This window comes from Thunnus albacares, chromosome 24, assembly GCF_914725855.1.
Source record: "Thunnus albacares chromosome 24, fThuAlb1.1, whole genome shotgun sequence".
Classification (NCBI taxonomy): Eukaryota; Metazoa; Chordata; class Actinopteri; order Scombriformes; family Scombridae; genus Thunnus; species Thunnus albacares.
In genome coordinates this window covers 12446308-12459965 of record NC_058129.1, presented here as the reverse complement: position 1 = coordinate 12459965, position 13658 = coordinate 12446308, and the positions used below count along the sequence as shown (strand labels likewise).

General features: G+C 40.8%; 1 protein-coding gene and 1 pseudogene across 1 annotated transcript in view; both read left to right on the top strand.

The window, feature by feature from the left end:
* Positions 1 to 8159: 8159 nt before the first annotated feature.
* On the top strand, positions 8160 to 13616 carry LOC122976032 (annotated as a pseudogene).
* Positions 11126 to 13658, top strand: part of LOC122976030 (protein NLRC3-like) — a 165428-nt gene continuing 162895 nt past the window's right edge. Inside the window, exon 1 of the mRNA XM_044344277.1 lies at positions 11126 to 11197. The gene's annotated coding sequence lies outside the window, so the exon portion shown is untranslated. The remainder of the gene's footprint in view (positions 11198 to 13658) is intronic.

Genomic DNA, 13658 nt, shown 5'->3' with positions numbered 1-13658 from the left:
TGCTCTGTCAAAAACAGAGGTAACTGTGTGACCCTTGTGTTTCACTGTATTTGACGGCTATAGCTGAGTTTTAAGGGTTGACAGCTCAAGCTGTGCCCAATTGGTAATTTTGAAAATAAGTATTTTGATTAAGAAATCCTCTGACCAAGCACTGTGTGGTCCATTAGCTCTACCTGTTGGGCAACAGTTTGCAGGTTGCCTTGAAGGTGTCAGTTCAATTCTCAGTCATGCCATTGATTTTTTTTTCTAGTCAGCTGCACATAATATTACATCAACCTGCCTTATTAGTTTGTGTTCCTTGAAAAATGCTATCATCTGAAAACTCCAAAATATGCCTTGAGATCCCTCTGGTCCACTAGTTCAAGGTGTAGGTTCAAGCCTGTTGTCAGGCTGGAAACATTTAATCACATCTACTTGTTCCCATTTGGTAACTTTTAAAACCAATATCTTGATTAAAGACAGAAATGCTCTGACAAAACATTCTTTCAGCAGCACAGTCCAGTAGCTCAGCCTGTTTGGCAGCAGCTTCAATGTTTTGAGTTGTGGGTTCAATCCTCAGTCTCTCATTGAGTTTTTTCAAGTCGGCCACACTGCTGAAGGTTCATGTCGAAACATCTCGATCGCCCCCTGGTGGCTGGCTGCAGTATAGGTCATAAGTCCCACCCCCTCCATGTTAGTGGATGGGACATGAGCCAAACTAAAAAGTCAAAGTATACGTCAAATACATTTTTCCCAAAAATGGTTTCTCTCATTTCAGGTAGTTCTTATCAAGTTGATGTTTGTCCAAGTGCTCATTTTTCATATAAGTTTGTTTTTAATTAGTTATTTGACGATATAGAAAGGGGGTCTGACGTCATGATTGACATCGGTGACAGCCACTCTAAAACCTTCGTCAGGCTGCGTAGCGGCCCCGCCGCCCGACTCAACTGCGCAGACTCTGGCTTCAAATGACGTCACACAAGCAAGATGTCAGCTCCCGGAAAGGAGATGTTTTGGCTTCACTTTTGCATAGCGGTAGGAAATGGAGACGCGTCGTCCATATTTATATACAGTCTATGATTGTATCCCACACAGATGCCTTGATGAAGATTGAAAACCTTTGGTGAAACCTCTTGGCTGCAGGTTTACTTTGTGGCTCAATGTGTTAGACGGCTGCACTCAAGCTTTAAGATTGTGGAGGGTTGTTTTGGGTTTTTTTTTAAATCGAATAACATGCGTAAAGATTTAAATGCTCTGTCAAAATACCTTATTAGGGACCTGATCCTGTAGCGTGAACTGTTTGGTAGCTTTTTGACTTTGTTGAAGCTATGGGTTCAGTCCAGCCAGACCACTGAGGACTGAAAACACTAAATGGAAACTCTGTGATAGTGTGAATCTGTAGCTCTCTGTGTTGCACAGTGAGTCTGAAGCCTGAAGGTTGTAGGTTCAATCCTGACTTGAATTTTGAAACTTTACTCCTCAATTGAGGATTAAACAACCTTTGGTTAAAGGTGCTTATGGCTTGCTATGTTAAAAGTTTTATGGGTGTTGGCTAGTTGGTAACTAATATCTTTAATAAAGACAGAAATGTTCTGACAAAACATTTCTTCAGCAGCATGGCCCAGTAGCTCAACCTGTTGGCAGCTGGTTGAAGGTTTTGAATTTGTGGCTTCAATCCTCAGTCTGTCATCTAGCTTTTTCAAGTCAGCCACACTGCTGAAGGTTGAACAGCTCTGATGAAAACCCTTCAACCATCTGGTTGTTTAGCCCAATGTTTTAGGCAATTTCTTTGAAGTTCAAAGGTTATGGGTTCAATCCTGACACTGGCAGGTAAGTTTTTAAAGTCAGACACACTACTGGAGATTGAAAACCTCTGATAAAGTGGTGGGTGCTATCTGAACCTGTGGCTCACTGTGTTAGGTAGCTTCAGTTGAAGTTTTAAGGTAATGGATTCGAATCCCAGGCCGGTCAGAGACTTTTGAACATCATCACTCAGAGGAGAGTGCTCAGAGAAGACCTCAGGATGCGAAGGAGACCTGGTAGAGTGATGGTGTCGGCAACACAGATCTCGGATACATCTACGGACGTGAGGTGGTTGGTTTGATTCCCTCTCCTCAGTAACTGGAGAAAACTCAAATGTGTCCCGTTGGGGGCGGGGCCTTGTCCTCCCCTGATGTTCCACAGGTCTGTATGCAAGGGGTTATGCAGCAAAAAGTCCTGCACACCTGAAGTTTTACTGATGAATGAAGGTGTGAACAACTTTTTAAAAATGTCGGAAGTCTCTTGCCATCACATGTTTGTTGCTTATTATGTTCTGTCATTATTAATACACAAAACCACCGCCTGCCTATCAGTATAAAATGCAAAATTCTCAAATGACACTCGGTGTCTACATACTGTTGTAGACTGCTGTGATACTTATATATGTACTCTTATACTTAGATATATGTACTCTGTATTTGGTTGGAGCCAATATCAATACTTTGTAAACCAACATTACAGACAAAGCAACCAAGAAGATCTGTATCCCTCAGGGGGGATTGAACCAACAATCATGTGTTTTGGTGCTTATCACCTGTCACTTGTCCTATTGAGTTATCTTTCTGGTTGACAATGTTTATGTTTATCCCATACACATCTTGTTCTTGCACCCCTCATGTTACACTTAACATTTCATGAAAATAAATTCTTTGTAACCAGCGGCTGTACAGCTTGTGTGTGTTCACACCTATCACTTGTTTTGTTAGGATTAGTTAGGGATTAAACCAGTAACCTCACAACCCACAACTTCAAAGACTTAAAACAGCTGCCAAACAGATTGAGCTACTGGACCAGAACAGTCATACCTCAAGATATTGGCTTTAAAAAATCTCCAAGCAGCTCCGGCTTGAACCTTAAAACCTTTAAAGCATATTTTAAAACAGTTAGGCTCAAGGGTCAAACCTTTTACCAAGGGTTTTCAATCTTAAATACAGCTGCTAACTTAAAAAATTGCTGATCAAGTCGGGATTGAACTCACAACTTTAAAACTTCAGTGTTGCTGTCAAACACAGTGAGCTAAAGCTTTGTCCTTTTAGCTGGCTCAGGGTTGAACCCATAACTTCAACAAAGTCAGAAAGCTACCACAAGGGTGGGAAACACCCCACACCACGTAAAACTGCTTCAGTGCAGACCACTGGCTGACCCACCAGGACCAGTTTGTCCGTAACACCGGGCAGCCGGGCTGTGAGATGGTTTGCTTCAGTGGGCCACACCACTGTCTCTTGCTTGTTTATGGACACTACAGGTGCAACTGTTTGTGCTCTCTACCAAAACATTTGAATTGATTTAGTATTACAGTGTCAAAATCACCCTGTTCCAACCCAAGTTACATCAATGTACAGTGAGCTAAAATTTTATACCAGTTGAAAAAGAATTTCATTTGAGGTTCTCTGTCTTCAGTTAAAAAGTTACCAAAAAGGTGGGTATCAGCCCACTCCAGGTAGAACTGCTGTGTTGCAGAGCTACATTCCTTCAGCAGCAGAGCTGCCCTTTTCTTTAACCTTTAGGCCATTTCAACCACCCAACACTGCAGAATATACAATACTTGAAATGGGATATTTTTGACCCTGTAAAGCTGTCAGTGTAATGCTAAATTATTGAAAACATTTTGATTAAAGTGACTTTGCTATTTGTCTGAGTATGAGTACCCTTGATGTTACACTTAACATTTCATTAACAGACATTTTCTTTGGATCATTTTCTTGGATCCAACACATACACTGAAACAAGCCACCTCACAACCAGGCTGCCCGGTGTTACGGACAAACTGGTCCTGCTGGTTCAGCCAGTGGTCTGCACTGAAGCATTTTTACGTGGAGTGGGGTGTTTCCCACCCTTGTGGTGACTTTCTGACTTTGTTCAAGTTCTGGGTTCAACCCAGAGCCACTCAGCAGTGCAAAACTTTAGCTCACTGTGTTTGACAGCAACACTGAAGTTTTAAAGTTGTGGGTTCAATCCCAACTTGACCAATTAATTTTTAAAGTTAGCAGCTGTATGTAAGATGTAAAACCCTTGGTAAAAGGTTTGACCCTTGAGCCTAACTGTTTTAAAATATACTTTAAAGGTTTTAAGGTTCAAGCCAGAGCTGCTTGGAGATTTTTTAAAACCAATATCATGAGTGATGCTTGTCCTGGTCCAGTAGCTCAGTCTGTTTGGCAGCTCTTTAAAGTTTTTGACGTTGTGGGTTCAAAAGCTTTAAGATTGTGAGTTCAATCCTGGCTTGTTCAGCTGTCTTGATGAAGATTGAAAACCTTTGGTGAAACCTCTTGGTTGCAGGTTTACTTTGTGGCTCAATGTGTAAGACAGCTGCACTCAAGCTTTAAGATTGTGGGTTTAATTCAGAGGATGCTTGTTTTTGTTTTTTTAAATTGAATAACGTGTGTAAAGATTTAGATGCTCTGTCAAAATACCTTTTTAGGGACCTGATCCGGTAGCGTGAACTGTTTGGTAACTTTCTGACTTTGTTGAAGCTATGGGTTCAGTCCAGCCAGGCCACTGAGGACTGAAAACACCAAATGGAAACTCTGTGACAGCATAGAGCTTTAGCTCACTGTGTTGGACAGCAGCATTGAAGTTTAAACTTTGTGGCTTCAATCCTGACTTGATCAACCACTTTTTAAAGTTAGCAGCTGTATTTAAGATTGAAAACCCTTGGTAAAGGTTTGACCCTTGAGGCTCACTGTGTTAAATTATGCTACTTAAAGGTTTTAAGGTTCAATCAGTCAGATACAAGATACAACACTGAAGTCTGTCACTCAGCTTTTTCCACGTCAGCCACACTTCTGAAGGTTGAACAGCTCAGATGAAAAGTGTTATGCATCATCTGGTAGTGAGGCTCACCGTGTTAGACAGCTTCTTTGAAGTTTAAGGGTTGTGGGTTCACTTCTAGCACTGTCTGTGAGTTTTTTAAAGTCAGACACACTCCTGAGGATTGAAAATCTCCAAGCAGCTCTGGCTTGAACCTTAAAACCTTTCATTATCATATTTTAACAAAGTGAGCTACAAGGGTTTTACATCTTACATACAGCTGCTAACTTTAAAAATTAATTGGTCAAGTTGGGATTGAACCCACAACTTTAAAACTTCAGTGTTGCTGTCAAACACAGTGAGCTAAGGTTTTGCACTACTGAGTGGCTCTGGGTTGAACCCAGAACTTGAACAAAGTCAGAAAGTCACCACAAGGGTGGGAAACACCCCACTCCACGTAAAACTGCTTCAGTGCAGACCACTGGCTGAACCAGCAGGACCAGTTTGTCCATAACACCGGGCAGCCAGGCTGTGAGGTGGCTTGTTTCAGTGAGGCCACACTGCTTACTCTTGCTCGTTTATGGACTCTACAGGTGCAACTTGTTGTGCTCTCTACTAAAACATTTTAATTGATTTAGCATCACAGTGTCAAAATCACCCTGTTCCAATCACCCTGTCACTGTGCACAAGAGATACTGTCCCAAATCACAATAACAACAGTTTTTTCATGAAACATTAAGTGTAACATAAAGGCTGCAGGAACAAGATGTGTTTGAGATATAAACATGTTCCATCAAATTTTAAGTGATTTTGTTGGTTCAATTCTCAGTCATGGTTGGCTGGTAACATTTAATGACATCTACTTGTTCCCATTTGGTAACTTTGGTAACTAAAGACAGAAATGCTCTGACAAAACATTCTTTCAGCAGCGCAGTCCAGTAGCTCAGCCTGTTTGGCAGCAGGTTCAGTGTTTTGAGTTGTGGGTTCAATCCTCAGTCTCTCATTGATCTTTTTCAAGTCAGCCACACTGCTGAAGGTTGAACAGCTCAGATGAAAACTCTAATGTACCATCTGATTGTGAAGCTCACTGTATTAGACAGCTTCTTTAAAGCTTAAGGGTTTCGGGTTCAATCTTGAACCTGAAAACCTTTGATTATCATTTTTTAACAAAGTGAGCCACAAGGGTCAAACCTTTACCAAGGATTTTACATCTTAAATAGAACTGCTAACTTTAAAAATCCATTGCTCAAGTCGGGATTGAACTCACAACTTTAAAACTTCAGTGTTGCTGTCAAACACAGTGAGCTAAAGTTCTATACTGCTGCTTTGCTCTGGGTTGAACCCACAACTTCAACAAAGTCAGAAAGTTACCATAGCGGTGGGTAACACCCCACACCACATAAAACTGCTTCAGTGCAGACCACTGACTGAACCACCAGGACCAGTTTGTCCGTAACACCGGGCAGCCAGGCTGTGAGGGGGCTTGCTTCCTCAACTCAGCCAGATAAGCCCTTCCAACAAGAAAGCACACCACAAGCTCAGGAGGATGAGCTGGATAAACTCTCATCAGCGTGATGCTGGTTCCTCTTTGATGGACTGCTCTCAGTCTTTGCTCTTGATCTTCTTCCAGTTACAATAAATAGTAGGACAAACTGTATATAACTGTATTGAAAGATAGTTCAGTTAGATGAGCAGAAACACCTGACTTATGTAATGTTGGGTCCATCCTTCACTGTTGACCTTCTTCTCAGTAAACAAAAGAAATAGGAGAACAAACACCTGACCTCATAAAGGGAAAGAGCTCAGGAGGAAGAGCAGGTTCCTAAATGAATACCTGAGTAATCAGATGTTGGTTTGATTCTTGATGCAGGATCTTTTTTAAAACAAGTGAAACAGGAGGACGAACACACTGATGTTTGTCAGGAAGAATAGCTCAACAGGATCAGCTGATTACATGGAGCGTCATGAAAGACTTAATGTTAGTTTGAATCCTTGTTTATGCTGCTTTCATTCTTTACTGTCGATCTTCTTCTCAGAAGAAACACAAATAGGAGAACGAGCACACAGCTGTTTGTAGGTAGATATAGCTCAGTAGGATGAGCTCTTACAAATACTGCATCAGTGTAATGTTGGTTTGATTCCTGTCTGAGGACAAATGTTATTGTCTAAAGTAATGTCTTTAAAAACACTGCAGAGTACATATACTGCCCCCTGCAGGCTGCTCTGAGTCAGTGTGTCAATAAAAACAATTGATCTCTGGCAAGTGGAATTGGCTGATAATTAGTCAATCAACAAAGTGACACACACATAATAACATGTATGTTTCTAAATTGACCATAGTATGATTAAAAAGAACAACTAATTGAACAAGACAAAACCAATAAATGCATTAAAAAAAACCCAAACTTAACAAGAACCAACACTTACCAAATAAGAGAGCAGCAACAGTGAAATAAAACAAACCTAAACTGCCTTTATACGCAAGCAGCTACAACCTACCTGCAAGTTACCATGAAAAACTGTGTTAAGGTGTACCGAGGAGAACTGCTGCTGTTTTAAAGGCAAAGCTGCTCACAACAAATATTGATTTCATTTAGGTTTCTGCTGTTTACTCAGGTTTGTACGGTGTTAATTGATAAATTAAAACAATTTATAGCAATATTTTTGTAAGCATTCTCACTTTATTTTTAATGCCTAAAACTTTTGAACAGTACTGTTTACACACGAAAACGTGCACAAACTCAAAAAGACCTCATCATTGTCGTAATTCAATTCATAAACGCACACATACATTCACAAACTATGGTACTCATCATTCCCTGTATTACATTACGGACCATAAACATGTTTAGCGTTGTCATAGTGAGTTAATTTGGGTTCCCTGTCTGTTAATATAACTTACATTTCAGTTACAGTTTTTATTGTGTAAGGAAATTGTAAATAAAGTGTTAGTGTGTGTGTGGCTTTGCACATATACAGTATATGTTGCAACAGCTTATTAAATCCTGTGGAAAGAAAGAAATGCTCATACTGTACATAGTAGCCATGGCAGATAGCACAGCAATAAAACATCAGTGGATTAAAGGGAACAAAAAGAGAAACAGATGGACCAGCATGGTCAGAGGAGAGAAATATGTACATCAATATCTTTTGAAATCACCCATTCATGTCAATATTAGTAAAGCATGAAATGAATTATTACTGTATATGAATGTGTTCATTATTAATGTTAGCCATGTGACTTTTAGCATGAAACACATTTGCATTCTCTGTTAGAATATGAAGGGAACCCAGATGGATTATGTAGAAATTCTGATATATTTTGAAACGTTTAATGTACTATTTGATCAGGCCATATGGGATCCAAAGTTATTGAAAACATAATTGTGAGACCTGCAGGTGACGTCAGAGCTGATCCTACCTCGAGTCACGGTGACGTCTAACGGACATTTCTCTGAGTGTGTGCGTCAACGTGAGTTTAATATTCGCTCATGTTTATGTTACACGCAGTTAGTGTTTATATTTAGTCACGAGTGTATTTTATAGAGTTAGTTGTGGTTTTTCTGTCTGTTTACATGACGTGATTCAGAGTTAGCTGCTAGCTTGTAATAGTCTGAGAGAGTTGTGTAACTGTATTCAGACTATCATTTCAGTGCATTTCATTATTTTTATATTTTTATATCCTTATACACTGAATGCTTGTTTATTAGTAACTGTTACAGTGACTCATTCATATGTTGTGCAGTTTGCTAATCCGCTGTCTGCTAATATTTTATATTAGCTAATATTTTATTTATATAGATGTCTGTCTAGTTTAGGTTGATATGCTAGATTTTCGATCGCTAATCAGTCTGTACTGTGTGTTTATTGTTACAGAATCACACACCTTTAGATAAACAGCCTAAACCTTAGACCTGGACTCTGCATCTCCTTTTTTCCACACTCTCACCTGAACACCACAAAATTAATGTTCTGATCAGACACCCTGGAGTGATTCCTGCCACACCCATAGATCTGTCCACATCCTCTCACACAATAATACTGTAGAATAATACATTCACAGTCTACAGCACACAAGAGGCTATTTCTCTCCAAATGAAATGATTAGATCTCATTTTCAAAACAGGAAACAGTTAAGCCTCTTGGGCAGCATACCAGTGCTGGTAAAATTTAAAATAGAAGTGTTTTATTGTTCTGGGATATTTGTGGATATTTGTGTGTTTCAGGGATGGGTCAGCTGCTGGTGTGGGAGCGGCAGAGCGAGTTGTACGTCTTCAAGCAGCAGGGACACTTTAACAATGTGGCCTCGCTGGCTTACTCACCTGATGGACAGTACATCGTAACAGGAGGCGACGATGGCTAAGTGAGTGCTCCACATCTTCCAAATGCAGCATTTTTCTCAATTTATATGCAGTTGTTGAAAAAAGGGAGAAATAATATAATGATTGTAAGAGCTTGGAAAAAAGAAATAAAAATACAAGTCTAGAAATAAATGATTGTTTCATTTCGTTTTACATATATCCACACTTTTTTGTTGTTAAGAAGCTCTCATGACATTCTTGTGGAATAAAAACCACAAGACGTAAGTTACATGAAGAATATTTCAAGGTAGGTCACAGTTTTTTTTCTCAGCTTCAATAATAAACCATATTGAAACCTGGAAAAGGAAAAGTTAGTTTGTTGCTAGGCTAAAAATGAGCATGAAAAACACCAGGACTCATGTAAAAATGTCAAAAAATCAAAATAAGTGACTTAATTTCCATTGTGTTTGAATCTGTGAGGATGAAAACTCTCAAACAAGAATAGAGAAATGTTTCAGTCAGTCTTGTCTTTTGACAGACAGTTATGTATTTTTTGCAGCTACACTGATGTCATAGATGATTCAACATTTTAATTTTCATGTAACTTCACCAGACTTTAAATTGCTTTCATTGTATTTTAAAACCAAAAAAAACAACCCTGTGCTTTGATTTCAGTGTGTTTGTATCTGACATCAGACTGTGGTTTCATTCATTCATTCATTCCGCAGGTCAAAGTGTGGAACACCAACAGTGGCCTTTGCTTCGTCACCTTCACAGCGCACACCAGCAGCGTCACCAACGTCACCTTCACCTCCAGTGGCTTCATCATCGTCAGCGCTTCTCTGGACGGGACAGTCCGAGCGTTCGACCTGCACAGGTGAACTTACAGTGAAGCTGGTTCGCTTCCAAAGTTTGATAGAGATGGAGAATGAGCATGAGGATGTAATATATGAATCCGTAACTTAGCAGCGTATGTATGAAGGAGTTTGTGTTTGCATTTATTCATTACAGATACCGAAACTTCCGGACGTTCACGTCGCCTCGGCCTGCGCAGTTCTCCTCCCTCGCAGTAGATGTCAGTGGAGAGCTGGTGAGCGCAGGAGCCCAGGATTCCTTTGAGATCTTTCTCTGGTCCATGCAGACAGGCAGACTGCTGGAGGTAGGCACATAATGACATTATTTCAGTGAAATGCAATAAAAAAAACTTGGCTTAGGTTTAAACATGTTCTTATTGGCCTCGTCTCCTTCCTCCCTGTGGTTGACTAGGTCCTTGGGGGCCACGAGGGTCCAGTCAGCTGCCTGTGTTTCAGTCCAGTCCAGTCCATCCTGGCCAGCGCCTCATGGGATCGCACCATCCGGCTGTGGGACATGATGGACAGCTGGCAGGTCAAGGAAACACTTCCCCTAACCTCTGATGGTAAATAATGATTGGTTGAAGCACATGAATTTGTAAAGATTTAAATTATTCTTTAAAATGGTTATAATGTAAACATTTTTTTCTCAGGTTCTGTTTATGATTCCTGTGCATTTGTAGAAAACTTATTTTAAGAATTTCAAGGCTCTTTATGTTTTGAAATAATTAACACAAAGACTAAAGCTATTCAGAATAATGTGGAGTAACTCTGCTTAAAGTGACCAAACACACACTTCTTTCCATGTTTTTCTCAGGCCTGTCAGTGACTTACCGCCCTGACGGTCAAGAGTTGGCCGTGGCCACTCTGAACGGTGAGATCTCTTTCTGGAACCCCCACACAGCCACACAAAGCAGCTCGGTGGCTGGACGCCACGACCTGCAGATGGGCCGCAAAGAGACCGATAAAATCACAGCCAAGCAGTCAGCCAAGGGCAAGTGAGTGGGCAGGATCACACCCTCTGACTGCAGTTCTCTCACAGTTTATTTCCTCTGGTCCCAACCATAGAGGAAATGTTTCATTTGTAGGATTTATGATTCAGGGTATGTGTCATCTTTGCTGTCTATCAGGTCCTTCACGTCGCTGTGCTACTCTGCGGATGGGGAGTCTGTTTTGGCAGGAGGCCAGTCCAAGTTTGTCTGCATCTACAACGTCAACGAGCAGATGCTCATGAAGAAGTTTGAGATCTCTTGCAACCTGTCCTTCGATGCCATGGAGGTAAGGCCTCACATTCAGCTCAGCCACAGCTTTTAGAGCAATGCATCATGAAATCTGAAACTTTGTTCAGTTAGAAGGACTTGTTAGTGCTTTCAAATGTAGAAATAGATAGTATCCTGGTAAAAAAAAAATGTAATTTAAAAAGATAGAAGAATATTTTTCAGTTGCAAATGTACATGACCAGAGACTGTGGTCCTGTTTTGCCTTCAGGAGTTCCTGGACCGACGGAAGATGACAGAGTTCGGCAGCCTGGCGCTGGCGGATGAGGGAGCTGGAGACGGAGACAGCGTCAACATCAGCCTCCCTGGAGTCAGGAGAGGTGCGAAGTGTCCTTCAACAGTCAGACGAGCTTTCATAAAGAAAAACAATCATTGTCTTTATTATAAGTATCATTATTATTACTTATCTTTTTCACCCAACAGCAGTGGTTTATTTGTTAGTCACTTTGTTTTTTCTCCTTAAATAGACATATTTTCAACAAAGTGTTCAATTAAAGACACTTCGTTGTTGCTTAAGGTCTTCAGATCGTGTTCCCTCAATCTCTGATGTTGCATCACTTCACTCCCTGTGCTCACTGTTGTTTTCTCTCTGTGTGTCTCTTTAAAGGTGATATGAGTTCCCGACACTTCAAGCCAGACATCAGAGTCAGCTCGCTGCGTTTCTCCCCTATTGGTAGGTAACAGAATTACAAGTGAGAGTTATCCCCCCCCCCCCCATGCAGAGAAATTGGCATCACCAAGTGTTTTGAACAAATATTCAGGGGTAAAATCTGACCGAGAAGAAAAAAATTATATGTTATAAAATTGGATGGCTTTCCTTACAGTTTTCGAAATGTTTGTTAGTTCTGAACATTTTAATTCAGCAAAAACAGTCCAAATATTTTAATTTTTGGCCTGGTCACCCATCATACTTCTAGGTACAATCATAAAGTTGCCTAGCAGCTCTCACAATAAAACATAATGTGCATCAACAAAAATCTTCAAATATGGTCTAAAATTAAGTTGAAGAAGCTCAGGAATTTAGATGAGGGGGGAAACTAAAGGATTTATAAACATCAAGGAAATAAAAACACATAGTGTTCACATTACACACTTAAAATTTTATTTATTTTCACGTTAAGAAGACGATTGAGCCTTTGAGGGGAATGTCTGCTGTCAGCTGGTAAATAAAGTAGTTCCCTCTTCCTTCTCTCAGGTCGTAGCTGGGCCGCCACCACCACCGAGGGCCTGCTGGTCTACTCCCTTGATGGATCTCTAGTCTTTGACCCCTATGACCTCGACCTTGACGTGACGCCGGCCAGCATACGCAAGCAGCTGCGGCTCCAGGATTGGGCGTCGGCCATCGTTCTGGCGTTCAGACTCAATGAAAAAGCCCTCAAGCAGGAAGTGCTGGAAACGGTGCCGCATGATCAGAGTGAGTGACCATCTTTCCCACAACGCAGCGCCTCCTGGTGTCGTAGTTAAATGTAAAATAATGTTACTGTGTATTTGAAGCTTAAAATCCTTGTACAATATGGATTGGGTGTGTGTGTGTGTTTTCCAGTCCGAGTGGTTTGTGGTTCTCTTCCGGACATTTACGTTGAGAAGTTGCTGGGCTTTGTGGCGGCGTGCTTGGAGAAGTCGGGTCACCTGCAGTTCTACATGACCTGGGCCCAGAGCCTGCTCATGCTGCACGGACAGAAACTCAAGAACAGGTCTGTTTCCAGTCCTTTATTAGTTTTTATTCATCTGTTTTAAATTATAATATGGCACAAGATCTTTGGCACAAGATTTTAAGTAAACTTGATTGATTGACTCTACTTGATGATGTTTGCTGTGCAGGTCAGGAGCCGTACTGCCCACCCTGCAGGCGCTGCAGAAGAGCATCCAGAGACACTTTGACAATATGTCCAAACTGTAAGTGTCAATATTTTACATTTGCACAATTTTCCTACACTTATAAAGATCTTTAGCAATGTCAAAACATTTAATAAATTGTTTTTTTATACATTTTCCTCTTTCTGTTCCTTGAATGCCGTCATGTTACAGTACAAGTGTCCACAGAGAATCTCGAAACCCAAATTCAAACCGATTCATGTTAAGTCAGTAATTTTGCATGTGTATTTTCTGTGTTCAGGTGTGACTTTAACATGTACAACATTCGTTATGCCGTGGCCCTGTCCAAGCAGAGGGGCATGAAGAGAGCAGCTGAGGAGGATGAGGGGGTCGAGGAGGAGGATGAAGAGGAGCTGTCTGAGGAGATGAGCGAGGCCTCTGTGGAGGATGCAGAGATGATGCTGTAGGCCTGACCTCATTCCAACAACATCGTCACAAATGGAGAATAATAATGTTGGACTGTCAAAGCAAACAGTTATATTTGTCCTTTAAAAATGATTGTAAACTGTTTTTTATTAAATTCATGTGTAAATGTGCAAGTTTTATATTTTCTTTGGTCTGCTTTCAGTTGGGTTAAAGGTCTTGCC